At 37.6% G+C, this 18,220-nt stretch overlaps 1 protein-coding gene across 3 annotated transcripts in view; it reads right to left on the reverse strand.

The window, feature by feature from the left end:
- Positions 1 to 18,220, reverse strand: part of ntm (neurotrimin) — a 467,090-nt gene that overhangs the window by 167,272 nt on the left and 281,598 nt on the right. The gene's annotated exons all lie outside the window — the stretch shown is intronic.

Below are 18,220 nucleotides of genomic sequence, written 5' to 3' on the forward strand. Positions count from 1 at the left end.
TATCTGCTATACATGCATATGGTCGAGCAGATTTCGAGACTGGTATTGTAAACTTAACTTTCTACAATCTTCTAAACTCAGGTGCCGGTGGGTTGCTCAGGCTGCGTGACATATTTAACATGTTCATTCATTCATCTTTAGTAATTGCTTTTTCTCATCAGAGAATCTGAAGTTTAAACTAAAAAAAAAAAAAAAAGCATACTTTACAGTTTATAACTGCTTTTAGCTTTGATTACAGCACACAACGTGGTGAGCAGTTCATGTGTGCCCAAAGCAACTAAACTCCAAGATGAGATCTCATGTTAATCTCTTATTTGACTCCTAGACAGAAATGAGCCGTCTTTGAGACTTGAATGAGATTAAGGCGTTTTCTGCATCTTCTCAAAGGTGTCTCAAATGTGCCTGATTACCTTTAAATCTCAGAAATAGTTTATATTTGTCTTGTGTGCGACTCACATATGCAGAAATGAGCCGTCTTTGAGACTTAAATGAGATTATAGCCGAATAGCCGTTTTCTCAATCTGATCTGACCAACTGAAGCAACCCCAGAACATAACATTGCCTCCAGAACCTTGTACTGTGGGTACTATGAATGATGGATACATCACTTCATGTGCTTCCAATCTTACTCTGCTGCACTCAGACTACATGATCTTTTTCCATTGTTTTGAAGTCCATTTTATGCTCCCTTGCAAATCATGTTTGTTGTGTTTGCTTAACCACATTTTTCCCCAAGAACTCGACAGTCTAGTACTATCCATCTATGTTTTAATAATGTCTTTGATAGTTCCTAAGCCAATTCTAGTATTTTTAATATAATCCTTGCTTGATGCAGGCCAATAATCTAACCTTTCTGTAACAGGGACTTTTGTTTTTGGCTGAGCAATGTACAAAAAATTAGGAATGGGTAAAACTAATTATCTTAAAAAAAGATTTAGACAAAAATATCACAGGCAAGGACAGTATAAAGAGGAGATCAGTGAAGGAGGACATGGGAGTGGTCCGAATCCTCCAAGAACAGATGGGAGTGGAAAAATTAACTGCGCCATGCACACCTCTATGATATGCCTCATTAGTTAAATATGGGTTCTTAGCTTCAACTTTATACCCTTTCTGACAGAGAAACATTTTTATTGTTAGGAGATTCTAGAGGCACAACTAAAGAACCCTTAAGGGCTGTGCTTTCTCTGAGAAGATAATATAGTGGTTTGGCACTCAGAACATCTCATACCAAGCTTTTGAGTGAAAGTTAGATATGTTGCTATGCGATGAATGCTTGTGCCATGACGCTAATATATTGGGGGTGGTGGTGGGTTTGTGTGTGTGTGTGTGTGTGGGGGGGGGGGGGGGGGGGGGGGGGCTCCAGTTTCCATGTGAAGGTTTCTTTTTTTAAATTTGAGACTGGATGGAAAGAATGTCTCCTATTCATATAAAAGCAAGTAAATAATCATCGCATTTGTCCTCCATGTTCATGGTCATGCCCTTTAAGCTTAAGTAGAGATGAAATTATGAACATTTAAAAAACGTTTTTTCCTGGTTATCTACACTCCACCCGATGCAACATGCACCTTTCTGATTGGGGCGCTGACCCATAGGAGAGCACAAGCATCACACCCACTCACATATCTAATCATGCACTACAGGCAATTTAAAAACACCCTTCAGAAACAAGGCATGTCTTTGCATGTCTATGAAGGAAACAAACTCACAAAGTGCAGGACAACATGCAAGCTCCAAAGCCCTGGATATACAAGGCAGCCTTGCTTACCGCTGCGCCTCTGAGACTCCCTAGAATACATTTTATTCATATACAGTATAACAACGGCATACAGTAGTTTTATATCTCTACTGTAAATACACTTTCCAAAAAGGTACTGTAAGATGACAGATAGCCTCATGAATTAAATTTTTGTAATGCTTAATGAATAACACAGTCTTGAGAAGCCCTGCACATAATAGTAATTATGTGGTTATAATTATAATGGTAATAGTCTTTCATATAAAAACATAAAGTACTAAATAATGTCACCGTCCTTTTGGTGTGATGTAAATCCTTCAGCATTAGCTGAAACATGCACTATGACTTACTATGAAAAACAACTACGAGAGGCATCCATGGCAAACCGGCACAGAGCACACTAAATCGTTCCTGTAAGCATCCAGTGAGTGGAATGCCTGATCCTTGAAAATCAATAAAGAACTTGTCGCCAATTTGCTGACAAGACACATCTGTCACACAATCATTCATGAACACCACTTGCACATTACAGTCCTGACCTCGCACCCCACCATTTCCACATGGGCCATTAAAGAAGTTCCTTTAAAAAGGCAGGCAGTCCGATCTTGACCTCTTGACCAAAACTTTCTACCTTGATGGTATTCGAGCACTATTGAAACACCTGGACAAGTACTGTACATTAGTGTCGCAGGGGATAAAGGTAAGTTTAAGGTAGTTTTCAGTCTGGTAACTGTATTCTGTTATTCTGCACAATAGTCCCAGTTTGATACGAACACCTCTCCTACTTATTGTGTATTAGAACCACAAATGTGTAAAGCGTGTTTAGAAACGTCACCTTCCCAAAATATAAGCATGACCCTTTTTTATATGAGCAAGTCTTAACTAATATAACTTGCGATTGTTCCAGCAGGAACCTCTGTGGGGACCGGTCCAGACAATATATATTAAAATATAAAAAAATATATATATTTAAAAATAAACAAAACAGTAATTATATAATCTCTCTTTCACGGTTTAGACTCTCTCTTTTAGAGTTTACAACTCTGGATGTAAGATGCAAAGCAGTGGATTGACATTTACTCTTGATTACATTATAAATAAAAAATGTTAAGCAAAGATGGTAATATGGGTGCAACTCTTTTAGTGAGCATTAATCATAAAAATGAATAAATGCATATACAGTATTATTTTACATTTAAAAATATATAAAAGAAAATCAGTTGCGCTGATCAAAGGAATAATTGTATTATTGTAATTATTATTACCAGTAGTTTACATTATTTAGTAATTTATTATTTATAGTACATTTGCAGTGTAGTGTGAGCACTGCCGTGTCAGGTCTGCCTGTGTGGCGATGGCGAATGGTTCTCATGGGTAGAAGCTGCCCCTTCATCTGATTTTGCTTAAGGTCCCAGGGCAGTCAGGACTGCCTCTGCATAAAGGCAAGGATTTTTACGATCATACAGTAGAAAGTGTCTGAAGGAAGCCTGCACCGCACACTCTCTCTAACAATATTCAGACTGATATACAGTATCACAGGTGAGCTGCTCTGAAATCGGGTTTACAATAAAACGAGTCATTAGACGTGAATTGCTTTTTTTTACTGTTACGCACTATCTAATGTGACATTTGAATAATTAGTTTAATTACAAAAACCTTCAGATAATGACTTCATAGAAGCCATTAGGTGAATTACTATAACACCAGGATCTCTAAATGAAAAGCTAGCTGCATGAATATACCCTGTGTTTCTGTTGTCTCTTAGGCTTTTGAAATGAGTCACACTCCATTCCGTCCACAAAACTCTGATAAGCAGAATTGTCTTTATCTAGGGATCTTTATACTAATAAAGCCTGAAAGGAAGAACGCCGTTTTTCCTGGCGCCTTTCAGAACAGGAGCAGATTAATGGAAATTATAAGACAGAATGAAATGATTGTGTGATAATTTACCTAGAAAAAGATAAATCCACTGAGGCATTGATAAACTGATGCTGCTTGGGAAATGAATTTCCTCTAACCAGAGGATCAATCACGTGGATTAGATTTGATATCTACATGAATCCAATTCCCAACTTGCACAATTAGAAGTCCGAGTTTGAGTAAAGCTCCAGATAGGAGAGTGATCTTTCAGGAGACAGCTGCTGCGGGTCTATTCTGATGCTTCCGTCATACACGACGCGGTTATACTGTAAGATAACAAACACTCGAGGAATTGAGAAATGCAAAAAAAAAAATTCAAGCAAAATATATACACAAGCAGCAGTTTCGAGGGAGAGCAGATGCTTCGTATGACACTTCTCTACTGTTGTAATCCCCGAGCTGGTAGGTGATAATCTCAGATCCCCAAATTCCTGACAGTCTTGCAGAGGCTACAAGACTGAGATCGTGGAAATCAGCACTATACTGTATTTGTATTTCATTATTAATTTGTTTATTATTAATCTATTTATTCTGCCCGTTTGACTGAATGCGGCTTTTACGGCTTAAAAAAAACATGCTGAATGTTATGCATAATGTGTTGATTAGCTCAAAAGTGATAATTGCTCTAACAGATCCAAATGCTGTGGGATCTTTTTCTAAATTTATATCCTCCTTTGCTTTAATCACATGGGGCACTTTAATCCGAAGTGACTTGGGTGCAAACACACTGTCAATATAATTTAGTTTCATTCAAATAAAATGCAATGATAAAGCAGGTAAAAGTATTGAGGCTTTGCTCATGGGTAGCCACCAATCCTAAGATTCAATCTCATACCTTCCTGGCACAAATCCATAATTCTATGGTCTAAGTTCCTATGGCTCAGCCCAAATGGCCAGTTATTTTAGTGTCTGATAGCGATAATATACAGACCTCCTTGGAATATACAGTATGAGCTCTGTGTTAACCCAGTGGAGTCACATTTTCTGCTAAAAAATAACACTGTAACATGTATCTCTAATTACTGGATAAAGTTGGACCATGAAACTGAAACGCCTGGTTTTAGACCACAATAATTTATTAGTATAGTGTAGGGTCTCCTTTTGCAGCCAATACAGTATCTTGGGAATGACAGATACAAGTCCTGCACAGTGGCCAGAGGGATTTTGAGCCATTTTTCTTGCAGAATAGTGGCCAGGTCACTACGTGATCTTGGCGTTTCCTGACTCGCTCCTCCAAAACACCCCAAAGTGGCTCAATAATATTACATCTGGTGACTGTGCAGGCCATGGGAGATGTTCAACTTCACTTTCATGTTCACCAAACCACTCTGTCACCAGTCTTGCTGTGTGTATTGGTGCATCATCAACCCGATACATGGCTCCGCCTTCAGGATACAATGTTTGAACTATTGGGTGCACATGGTCCTCCAGAATGGTTCGTTAGTCCTTGGCAGTGACGCGCAAGTATTGGGCCTAGGGAATGCCATGATATTGGAGCCCAAACCATCACTGATCCACTCTCATGCTTCATTCTGGGCATGCAACAGTCTGGGTGGTACGCTTCTTTGGGCTTCTTTTATTTTGCACAAATAAGCAGAGACTTTCTGTTATAAATGCAGATGTCAAGCTTTAAGATGTTCTTGTTTAAACAAGATTATTTTTTTTTCCTCATTCGGGTTTGCCACCTCTCCATCTCCATCCACCACTCTGCTCATTCTCACCTCTCCTATTAATAGGTCTAAACTGCATTTCTGCCATGCCAAATTACAGAAAAGCATGTACTAGATTAATAAACAAAATGTCTGTGTACTGTACCTGAACACAACACCAAAATAAAAACTGCTGCATTTGCCTTGCACAGCCTCCACAGATAACAGAATGACTGGAGTGCAATCATCTATTACATGTTTACTTGCAATACTGATTAGCCATAACATTAACAGCACGTTACATTAGCACATTAACATTGATTCAATGATATACCAGTAAATACCAGGTGACAGGATCATGGGTACCCAAGGCTCAGGTTTACCTGTGGGGAGAAAAAGGCTTGCCTGTCTGGGCCGATCCCACAGAAAAGTCAATGCAGCACACATCAATGAAATAGTCAATCCTGGCCATGCAAGACAGAAAGGCAATAGAACACCCAGTGCACCACAGTGCGTCATACATGGGACAGAGCAGACAAAGACTTTCCAACCAGCTTTTAAATTCCCCAGATCTTAGTCTGATTGAGCACCTGCAGTATGGGATACACCAGAGAAAAAAACATTTAAGTCATGAAGGCCCCACCCAACAACCCACAGCACCCAAAGGATCCACTGGTTCCGGACCGCACAGCATGCTCTCAGAGTTGTTTTTAATCATAATTATTCAATTAACCCCAAAATCATGACAATGCATATTAACATGATAAAATAATATATTATCATTACATACTATTTCTTGAGCTAGTGTGCATTTTGTCACCCTGACATTGTATGTGTTCCCTAACAGTTAATCAATGGGAAAGAAATGATTTGAAATAATCCACGCTTGCAGTGAACAAACAATTGCATGTTCTCTCCAAACACAGATCTCACCCTAATCTTTTGGGTAAAGTTGGTTTTCAGAAATCCTCCAACTGCTCCCTCAGATCATCATACTTACAGACCAGCACGTTTCTCTCAGGACAGCTGACAAAAAAAAAAAAAAAACACAACTGCAAACAAATGATATAGCCCCGGTCTTGTCCACAATGAATAAGAAAACTTACCAGGCTCTAGAACCCGGCAGCTGTCTAGACGTCTGGCTTCTTTTTTCATAACGAAGTGCTCTCTGTTTTTTTAATAAAACTCTCCTCTGCCTTAAAAACATATTTCTGCGAGCATGAAAATTCTATGTCATTGTATTTTAAGACATTAAGTCTCAGTCCTTCGAAAAAAATAATGTGCTGAATTTCTTGAGCAGTTATACTGAAAGTAAGAAATGCAACATTACAGAGTGTGCATACATTAACAAAGAGAAATAACCACAAATCAATTCTTTATTTAAACCTGGCAGATAATGTGTTCTAGATGGATAAAAATAAAAATGTGAATAAGACTCGCCAGAAAGGTTCAAGGGCATTGAGATGAGACTAGAGATGTGCATGTGACTGAGATCCCATGAGACACAACAATAAGGTCAGAAGTGGAAGGTTTTTACTTTGAAGCAAGGGTGAGAAAGAGGTCATGAATGAACAGTGTGGCACCGTGCAATGCATTACAGCATCTCCAGTAACTGCTGGTTTAAACTGGAATAGAAAAGGTTATAAATATATATATATATAATGTTTCAATGCACATATCTGGTTTAGGAACTCAAGCGAATAGTGGAGGTTAAGGAACTGTCATAAACATATAACACCAACCATAAACACCTTTCCCAGTTCAGGTTATGCCAAGTTTGGGGTTACCCATAAATGTCATTTAATTCATTTTGACAGATTATTATTCTTTAACACACAGATTGTCTAATACATTATTTAAATATGTTTTAAATATTTAATATTTAAAGTATGAAATCTCATCTATAGATAAAGAAGTGTGCTGAAGTATTTTTTTTTTTTTGCATAACCTTTTGTTTTATTTCCACATTCTCTTACTTGCACTGGTTTAGCTGCATCTGGAAGCTACTGTATGATGCACTTATATGATATTTTCTTAAAGAGAATTAAGATGAGCGGTAACGTTACAACACCGCATGAGTGATTCATGTACAAGAGACAGTATGTTTAAAGCTGTTGGATTCGCTTTTTCTGGTTCTGTCCGCTATCAACTATACAACTTACAGGAAGATTGACTGACACATGGTCGGGCATCATACTGTACAGAACTGTGCATACCTAAACTGTATTTCTAAACTGAAATTGTCTTCCTTTTCAGGGGCGGACGATGCTGTAAACTATGTTTTGTTGTATTCTTTATATTGCTTCTCATGACGCTCAACAAACTTTGTACAATAATTTAAAAGTTTCATGGGCAACAGAACTCAATACATTATTCTTGATCTGATTTACCCTCACTATGTGCTATTTGACTCACTACAAAATCATAAACCAATTCATGAGTTCATGTTATATTTTTACAAAAATGCAAGCAACCTATTATTGATACTAAATTCCATAACTAAATGACCACAAACATGTCTGCAGGCTGATTTATCCATTGTGACGAAACTGCAGGAGTTTTTCAAGCTTAAACAAACAATGAGGACAAAATATGTCTGCATTTGTGCCTATTAACAACTCAGTGACTCAAAAAAATAAAAATGCATGCACAAATTATTCTCTGTTAATTCTTAATTGATTGCTATCAAACTATCCACATAACATGTGCTATTCTTGACTATAGTTCATCCAACCAAGAGAATAAACCAGACAGAGACTGATCACATTAACCAATATGTAACAGGAGCTCAATGATTAGTCTGTAATCAGTCAATGCAATGTCAATATCCATCCTAACCCAAAGCAATTTAAATGATTGTTAGTTCTTAAGAAAAGTTAGATCCCGATGATCAGCCATAATCCATAGCTTTACCCCAGGTCTAATGCCATGAGTATAATGAGCACATACTCTATGCATTACATAGTCATAGGGCTTGCTTTCCATTAATACCTTTTAAAACTCTGATTAGTCTATGACTTTAAAAAAACTTTTAAGGACAGCTATCTCATTATGGCACGGCTACAGCTAATATTTAGCTTTGGCAAAGTTTCTTCCGAAAGTATTAGCTTTATAGTCTTGTAAAATGAGAGACATATTCTGACCTTGACTGGAAGTCTGCTCAGACTTTATTACCTAGAAATAAGACAGAGCATTGCTCAAACCGTACAGAATATTTTATTAGATATTTTTATTCCAGATCATAATCGAGCACACAAGCTATCACAGATAATAGAGAACTGATAAGGAACCACATCTGATGAAAAAATATCCTTTGCGTATTAAGAAAAAAAAAAAGATATAGGCAACTATGAGCAAAGTTTATGGGCATGAGGATGCTGAAAATATTCATTTAGAAACACTAATAATGTGATACCCCTTTTATATTTAATCCTTAAGTTTTACTTTGTTTATCGTTAGATTTAAATATAGTTGTTAATGAATCATTTCTGATGCAGATCATGAAGAGGAATGTAAAGTAGACTAAATTACTAAGTACACAATATTTTGCCATTAAAAAAAAAAAAAAACACCCCCGCACCAACATGCTCTCTCCCGAGCTCTCTTGCATGCTCTAATCGCCATGGAGATCCTCCACAGTGGAGGCGCAAATGCTATGCCGTAATGAGCTGTTCCTGTTGAATTCACAGCAGCTACTTAAATAGACTTGTCATGCTAGATACCCCTGCAGTCATATTAAAAGCCCAATACACTTCTGCTTTGTCTTGACAAATACCAGCTGTAATTATCTCCATTCATTCTTGCAAGCAATTGCTTTAGGAGTATTTATTCTGCTTAAATTTCAACAACATGCTTGAAAGAAGGATTTAAGGACAAGGATAGCACATCAGAATAAAACCTTTTTTTTTTTTTTTTTTATTTACAAACATGCTGCATTTGCCAAACAATGAAACATGTGTTAATGTCTAGCAGACGACAGGCATGGCGAGCCAGCAGAAACGTCCAGGAGGAATATGAAAAGGGACCACTGTTAGCACGATGCCTAATTATGAATGAAAGATTCTTATAACTAGGTTATTGAAAGATTGGGATTATCATAGCAACCGATTTAGCATTAAGGTTTGCTGTAGAACAACTTCTTAATAAGGATTTACCTGCACTCACATATTTTCCTTGAGATGGACTAAGATAAGGAAGGCGGAAAATAGATATTCTACAAAAACAATAAATGGCTGACCCATGGGCAAGGGCAGATTACCAACCGGGCCTGCTGGGCACATGCACAAGGATACTTGTTTTTTATAGCTGGCAAAAAAAAAAAAAAAAAAAACATAATAAAAAATGTGCACTTATTCAAACACTAATGGTATTTTTTAAACTAAATTCCAAGTAAGTACAAAGTCCATCGCTGAATTTATCATTCTGAGTATGTTGACAAAATTGGCAGCTTGACAAAATCTTACAAAAGTGGCAGCTTAAAGATGCTGGGGCTTGACAAACCAACCAATATGAAAAATTCTCTCTCTAATTTAGTCACTCATTCTCACTCATCTTCTATACCACTTTATCCTGTATTTAGGGTCACAGGGACCCGGAGCCTATCCCAGAAGTCTTAGGGCACAAGGCAGGGTACACCCTGGACAGGGTGCCAATCCATCACAAGGCACACAGATGTACACACACTCACTACGGGCAATTTGGGACGCCAATTAGCCTAATCTACATATCTTTGGACTGTGGAAGGAAACCGGAGTACCCGGAGGAAACCCACCGTAATCATATCCAATTCCTTCCCGTCACTAGGGGGTTCGATCACTCAGTCAGGAGGGTCAAAGACTATCACATATTTTCTCCTAAACACGTAACGTCACCCAACTGCATCATTTTGAACTGCTCAACCACTTACCGTTGTGGCCGGCATAACACACTTGGAGGAACGCGCTATCTGCTCATTCCGCTTGCGTTCACAGACAGCCCTAATTGGCCGTAGAGCCGTAATTAGCTCTCTCTAGACCTCCGGCTGAGAGAGGTTACAGCATCACCCGAGTATGAAACCAGTGATCTCCGGACTGCGTCACTTGGGGGTGAAAAAGCATCAATAATCAGTAATTAAAATCAGATAACAGAGTTTTGAATATTCTTTTTTTTTTTATTATTCAGTATATATACAATTTCATACCAGCATGAATGAGTGTTTGAATTTGTGTATGCATGTGATGTACCCTTGTGATGACAGGGTAAAAATACACTTTAAATAGGATGCCATGCCATCACAAGGACACCATGCAAACATGGTGAGTTAGTTATGCAGTACTGTGCAAAAGTCTTGACTTTTTGTCTTGACCTCATCTATCCATATTAAATTTAAATAGATAAAATGTGAACAAATATATTACTAAATAATACAAATAATAATAATAAAAATAATGATAGTGGTTTACGTAACAGCCTTAGCAGCAACCTCGTTCCCCTTCTCGTCTGTTCCAACCACTCAGCATTTAGCAGTGCCAGTATACTAATCATAATCCAAAAAATGAGAGCCAAAAAAGTCCTTCAGGAAGCCTTGGGAACGATTTCTCAAAACGACATTAAAAATTAAAAAAAGTCTGGCTCTTTAGAAACAAGATATGAAGAAATGAAAGGGTTGCTTAAGACTTTCACATGGTCCTATATATCATAATGAGCCTGTTGCATATGTCATGTTCAAGTTCAAGTTCAAGGCTTTATTGTCATTACAACCATATACAGTTAGTACACAGTGAGACATATGCTGTTGCATATGTCATGTTAACCCTTTAACATCCTCACTAAGAAAAAAACGCAATTATTTTTTAAAATTCTACAGTGTAAATTGGTACATCTTCTATTAAGTCTCATTTAAACATGATTTATCTAAAATTTACAGGGGAATATGCATACTTTCTGCAAATGCAAATTTAAACTTCTACACATATCTATTTTGTACCCTACAACTATTGTCTGCTGTTTTATTATACAGTAAGTTCATGTTATATTATAGTGGATTACCATGATTCAAAGCTTTGCCCATCAAGGATGCTAACAAATAGTGCTTTACAGCGTCGCTAGTTACTAATAATATGTTCAGCTAGCATGTAATGATCTGTGACCTTTTTGCTAATGTAATATCGGGAGAGGTGTCAGACAAATAGGGCTCTGCAGCATCATTAGCTACTGTTATTTTCTTTTTTAGCAGTAGCACACCATTTAAATGTCACTCCTAAGTAAAGAAATAATAAATCAGAACTGGTTACAATTACTTTATTACTGTGAATTTACTCAGAATTTTAAAAGTGAAATAGGGTATAAAGTACTAAAGAAAACACAATTTCTTAAAACCCCTAGTCAAACACAACATGACTTTACATTTAAAATATATTATTTGAATAGGTGACCAATCCGCAGTCAGTCAGGTCTTCACTACCTGGAGTTAGATAATTAGATAAAAAAACAACACAAATTTGGCTTTATATGAATAATAAAGCCACATTACACGTGAAGCTCGAGAAACCAGAAGACATTCATTTTCCTTAATAGGCTTCATTTACAATGAACTCACATCGCAATTGCCCAAAGTAGCCCGAGCGCGCTGTCACTGCTCGCCATCGAGTCAGAGCTTTTGAAACAGCTAAAAATTTTGTTGGATGAAACTGCGAGGAGAAAATCAAGCCGAAAAGGAAAAAAAGCCAGGAAAGCTACAGTAATTCTGCTTTTTGCTTATCAGTGAGACTTCTCATAATCAATGTTTAATAGATGTTTAATCAACACTGATGAGAAATAAACTAGACTACTCCATCAGCTGAACTCCAGAAAATGCTAAAGCAAACCACATACACTGACATTTCAGCATGATGCTCATGGTTTTCCACCTGCAGTGCTTGCTGATAGACTGCACTCATTACTTACTGCTCAGTACGCATACACTGGAAATTACTTGTAACAAACAGTCCAAATTTGCTCGCACCCCTGATTGCATTTAAATAAATGTTTAAGAAAAGGGATCACATTAAGAATTTACAAATAGGGAGCTGTCGAGGTCAGGCAAGGGATACAAAATGCAAACAGTCATGTTCAAAAGTTAGTATGCCTTTAATGTACAAGCACGCTTCCAGAGGAAATTATGCTTGCAATCCAAGGTTTAACTGTAATAATAATAATAATAATAATGTAAGTAGTCTATTATTTTTTTTTATTTTTTATTATTATTATTATTTTATTATTATTATTATTATTATTAGGGCTTCACAATTTGATTAATTGTTTTTAATTGTGATAATTTTGACATATTGCAATTGGGATTTAAACTGTTATAAGTAACTATTAAATGTATTTAAACATATGTATCTAGGCTAACAGCAAATAATGGCACAAATGATTTCATTAAAAGCATACTCCCAATATGTATTTAGCACCTTAATATACATACATAAATTCCCAACTATGCATATATAACCTGTAATGTCCACATTTCGAGTTAGATTTTTGTGGGACTAATTGTGCAGCACTACTACTTCTACTATTATTATATGTAAAATAATATAATATAATATAATATAATATAATATAATATAATATAATATAATATAATATAATATAATATAATATAATATAATATAATATATCTAGTAAACTTGGGACCCTAAAGGCCAGTGGTGTACATTGTATTTATTGCCATTTTTACATCCGTGGTAGGACCTCTGCTCAACATTTACACACACACACATTCACACCCAACGAGACATTTGGAAACCAAATAGTCGAATCTGCATGTTTTTCAACTGTGGGAAAAAAACCGGAGTACCAAGAGGAAACCCGGATATGCTAGCCAAATAACTAATATGAGCTCTGTGGCGAAGGCAAACTATTATTTTTGTTTATTTAATGAAAGGTCTATAAATGTATATATTTATAAGGTCTATAAATATTACCATTTGGAGCACTCTGACCATTTATTTTATTAATGTGATATTTGTAATATGGCTGTGATTCTGACATGAAAATTTAGGCAGTTGGTTGGAACCTACTGCTTAGCATTAACTGAACAGACTCGAATAAAAAACATGCCCGGCTGGCCATGACTAAATGTACAGGCAATTCTAAAACTACATTTCCTCATCCCTTTATAACACCGATACAGTATGGAAATGTGTACTCTCCGCTCCCTGTAACTTTTTACTGCCACACATAATTTCATTTTCCAAGTGCAAAATGGAGATAAGGACTCCATTACGCCCTTAAAACATTCGCAGATAACCGACTTGAAAACATTTCCTGATATCAGATATGAAGAATATTCCAGGATGGCAGATCAACTTTTTTTTCCTGCTTGATTCACTGGCTCATGTAGGCTTGGTGGATTTGGGGGGAAGCAGCGGCAGCGGCCTGTCGTCACCACATGGAAGAAGGCAAATGAGATTACAGGGCTCAAATGAGGTTTCCTCTCTCTGACAGATTTACTGATCCTTGCTGGCCAGAATATAGAAAGTAGGCAGTAAAAACCTTCATCTGTGCGGTGAATTATACACAGGCTAGAATAACCTGTTTGGCTTAGAAAACCCACACAACCGTATTTGATTTAACTGCTTATTCTCCCTCGGCTGTACACTTGTGCTCTCTTTCTTTTTCACCATTCCCCATTTCTCTATATATGTGCCAGCAGCAGAGCCAAGGGTATTTGTCACTGTCGCACCACTAGGATCCACTCGCTCACTCCTCTTTGTTGTGCATGTTATGTGTCTGCAGACTCAGGTTTGTTCAGCACAACATTGCACATTCCTGCATGGGCCAGAAAATCCATCACAGCCTGGCGTCCTTTGCTGTGCGGACATCAGCAGATCTAAATATTGTAGGATTGTCGTTGCCACCAGCTTCACTGTAACATTTCTCATATTCCCCGAGCAATAGCACATTGAGGTCATGCAGGAACAGTCAGGCTTTGCAGTACTAAAGCTGTCAGCACTGTTTATTTCACTCTGCCAGCACAAGGGGGACCAGTAATAAAGCTGGTTGGAGACCTCTGCTATCACCTTCACATCAAACAACGCATGATTCAATCAGTTATATTAAATTTCGTTTCCCATTCAGGTGGCATTTCCTTTTTCTTTTACTTTTTTTGGTGATGATGGCATTTCAGTCTAATTTTAATTATAGTTATAAATTGCATATCTGATTTAAATTCTGCAACCATCACCCACATGTACTATAATTAAAGACTTGCCATTTATACAGACTCTGGTATCGGTTATAACATGGCTTTGCACTTCATACATGGTTATTATATCCTGAAGACGATAAACAATATGGTATTTCATTCATTGTGATATTAACATTGAACCGCAGCTGAACCACCTTGAATAAATATCATCATACCTGCTTTGGCATTTGTGGAATACGTAGCATGACTATATAAAGGTGTGCTGAATTCACATTACGATTCCAATATAAAACACTTTTCTGACGGAGGCTAAATATTTAGGTGAATCAAAACTTTTACCAACAATTTACCAGGAATAACACATGATGCTCGGCAACCACCTGTCTGAGTTCAGCTTCTCTACACATTAGAATATTGAGGCCTGTTTTACAAAGACAGTGTGATCCCAAAACCACTTAATAAACAATTGTTTCTGATAAAAAAAATAATAAGTCCAAATTTTCCACTTGGTGCCACCACCAGAGAATAATAGCTAATAAGCAAATCAAGCCTTATTATGTAACCGATTGTGAGGTCAATGGTGGCTAAAGTGCATAATTATGAAAATCATAGTCTATACAATTCATACAATGCATTTAATAGTAGAATTCTTTGTATTTTAAATTACTATCAAATTGAAATTCAACTTTTTCCTTTCTTATGCAGTTCTGCCTTGCACGAGAGTCCTGTACTTGTAGCATTGTAATTTAGATCTTTACCGTCTGGCCCATTAATTTGCTGTTTTGTTGCGCCGGTATTGTTTGCTATTTTTTCCCCATTCAACAAAATCATTTTCTGCCTGAATAGAGTGGCAGGACTGAATGAGTGGCTTACATCCGCTTTTGGCTGCACACCATCAGCTATTACTGCGTGTGGGCTTCTTCTGCCAGAGCATAGCGGCACGCTGACTACATAGATGTGGAAACCCAAGTGCTGACTGAACGCAATTGCTCGCTTTGGAAAGCACGCTTTTATATCCTTCACTTGGCTGCTGGCTAATAAGCCATGCCGTTTTGCTGCACAGCAAGTTGCGCAGACCAAACAGAATAAAGCACTATTATTAAAATGCCAGTGTGAAGCATAAATGCTGAACAGCACAGGAGTTTATACTGGCTGGATGATGCTGTTTGTGTCTGCGATGTTAATTGGATAATTTTGTGCACCGAATTACCTCGGGGTCACGTTAAGATAAAGCCTACTGTATGGGAAAATTTTTGGGGGGTGTTACATGTTTTGTAATAAATTAAATTGTTAGTTTTTTCCCACACGCTGTCGCATCTTTCTCTTCGTCAAAATGTGAAGAAGCTTGAACTCACAAAATGCTCTGCATCTTAAGGACTTGCAAAATGACTAAAAAATACTATACAGTCTATGTAATTGTGGTTAACTATTGTGTGTGTGTGTGTGTGTGTGTGTGTGTGTGTGTGTATTTACATGCATGCCACAACCTTTAATAAAGTCTAAAGTCAACTTACTGTATGATGTCATGGTTGATATACAGTATACTGTTTTTAAAAAAGTGACTATTTGCTCCTTCCTGATTTTTTTTCCCACATTTGTCACCCTTAAATATGGAGATCATCAAACTCATTTTAATATAACACAAAGATGACACCCAATAGACACCCACAATGGCGGGTTTCCGACCATGAACGACCTGTTTAAGGTCATCTCAATTGGATTTCAGTCTGGACTTTGACTTTTTTTGTTTCTAGCACACACATCATTTAGGTAGGCCGGCCACTCCTGGATAGGTTCACCACTGCTCCAAGGTTTCTCCATCTGTGGATAATGCCTCTTACTGTGATTTGCTGACTGACTTCGTGCTTTCGGCTGCTCCCGGCAAGGGGTTGCCACAGCGGACACTTGGCCTGCTGGCACAGGTTTTATGCCAGATGCCCTTCCTGATGCAATCCTCCTATTTTACTCTGGCTTGGACCTGGTACTGTATCCAGTGGCTGGGGTTTGTGGACTGGCTGGGAATCGAACCCAGGCCTTTCGCATGGCAGGTGAAACACCTACCACTGAGTGCCCTAGATTTGCTGACTGACTGATTCTTGTCAATTGCTTTGTTGAGGCCTTTTAGCCTTTTCTCACTTTACATTTAGGCATTTGGCCGACACCCTTATACAGAGTGACCTACACTTTTCTCTCATTATACATCTGAGCAGTTGAGGGTTAAGGAACTTGCTCAAGGGCCCAACAGTGGTAACTAGGTGGTAGTGGGGTTTAAACATGAGACCTTCCAAACCATAGTCCAAAGCCTTAACCAATGAGCTAACCCCGACCTTATTCCCCCTTATACCCCGTATTCTTTTTAAATAATTTATTGATTAAACAGGTCTGACAGTAGTCAGGCCTGTGTGTGGCTAGTAAAATTTTAATCAGCTTTCCAAAAAAACACAGTTCATTTAGAGCCAGGTATGCCAGGTATTTTTGTACAGCTTTTTCTACTTAATAAATGAAATCATTATATAAAAAGTAAATTTTGTATTTACTTGTGTAATATAAAAATTTGTTTAATGATTTCGATCATTCAAGTGTGACAAATATACAAAAATAAAAATTCAGGAGGGGGCAAACACTTTTTCATGACACTGTAGCTACTGTGTTTCTTGATCGTTTTCCCCACGGTATCTCCTTGATCAGAACTTAGTTCCAAATGACAGGACAAAACCTCATTCACTGTGGAATCACAAGGACATGGAGTGAAACCGAACTATGGCCGTTGCACATACAGCGTGTGTGTTCCTGGAGTCCAGCTAACATCATAAGCTCAGAAGTAAAGTATAGTGATTACGCACTACTAAATGTAACAGAATGCTAACAGCACATAATCAGAGACAAGTGGATTGCCAGAGGGCAGGACGTGTGAAAAACTATGTGTGTGCCAAGGGAGGATATACTTTATGAGGGACTGGAAGGTGATGGCCATACTGAGCATACTGAAGGTATCTTATGAACAGAGACAGATAACAGGGTCAGCATAATAACAAAGACTCACGCTCGTAGACAGTACATTTCACATGAGACCACATGATATAAAATCCATGCATCTCTTCCATAAAGTCATGAATAGAGATAAAATGAGGTAATAAAAACACCAAATTTGGATAGCAGGATACCTAAATGTTAATATTTCAAACATATTAAAGAAATATTGTCCATGTGAACTTGGTTTTTGTTGTCCTGGAATATCCCTGTGCCATCATGGAAGAACAACTCTATTGATGTGATACATTGATATGATATCATTCAGTATATTTAGGTCAATGGCTGACTTTATTTTACTCTCAGATAACAGTGCTGAGTCTAGACCTGACCAACTGAGTAACCCCAGGTCATAACAATGCTTCCAGATGTGTGTACAGTGGGCAGTATGCCTGTTTTTTGGTTAGCCTGGTAAGCACATGTTTTTCCTATGGCCACACAGCTGTTTAGTCCTGGTTCTTTGAGTTCGAGTCCAATTTTGTGGAAATGCTCTTGCTTTCACTGTTAAATCTGTATTTTCTACTGTCGATTTTTTTTTTATGATTCAACTTTACCATTAATTAATCCACTAATACCCTCAGGAACACAGTAGCATCTGTAAGGAAAGATCTTCTCACATGGCTGCATAAGAAATGAGAAGTTACTCACTGCACATCACATCAGTTAGGGTCAAAAGATATCGTTGGCAGCTGAAACATATTAATCCGTGCA

The sequence above is a fragment of the Clarias gariepinus genome, chromosome 17 (genome assembly GCF_024256425.1).
Source record: "Clarias gariepinus isolate MV-2021 ecotype Netherlands chromosome 17, CGAR_prim_01v2, whole genome shotgun sequence".
Lineage (NCBI taxonomy): Eukaryota > Metazoa > Chordata > Actinopteri > Siluriformes > Clariidae > Clarias > Clarias gariepinus.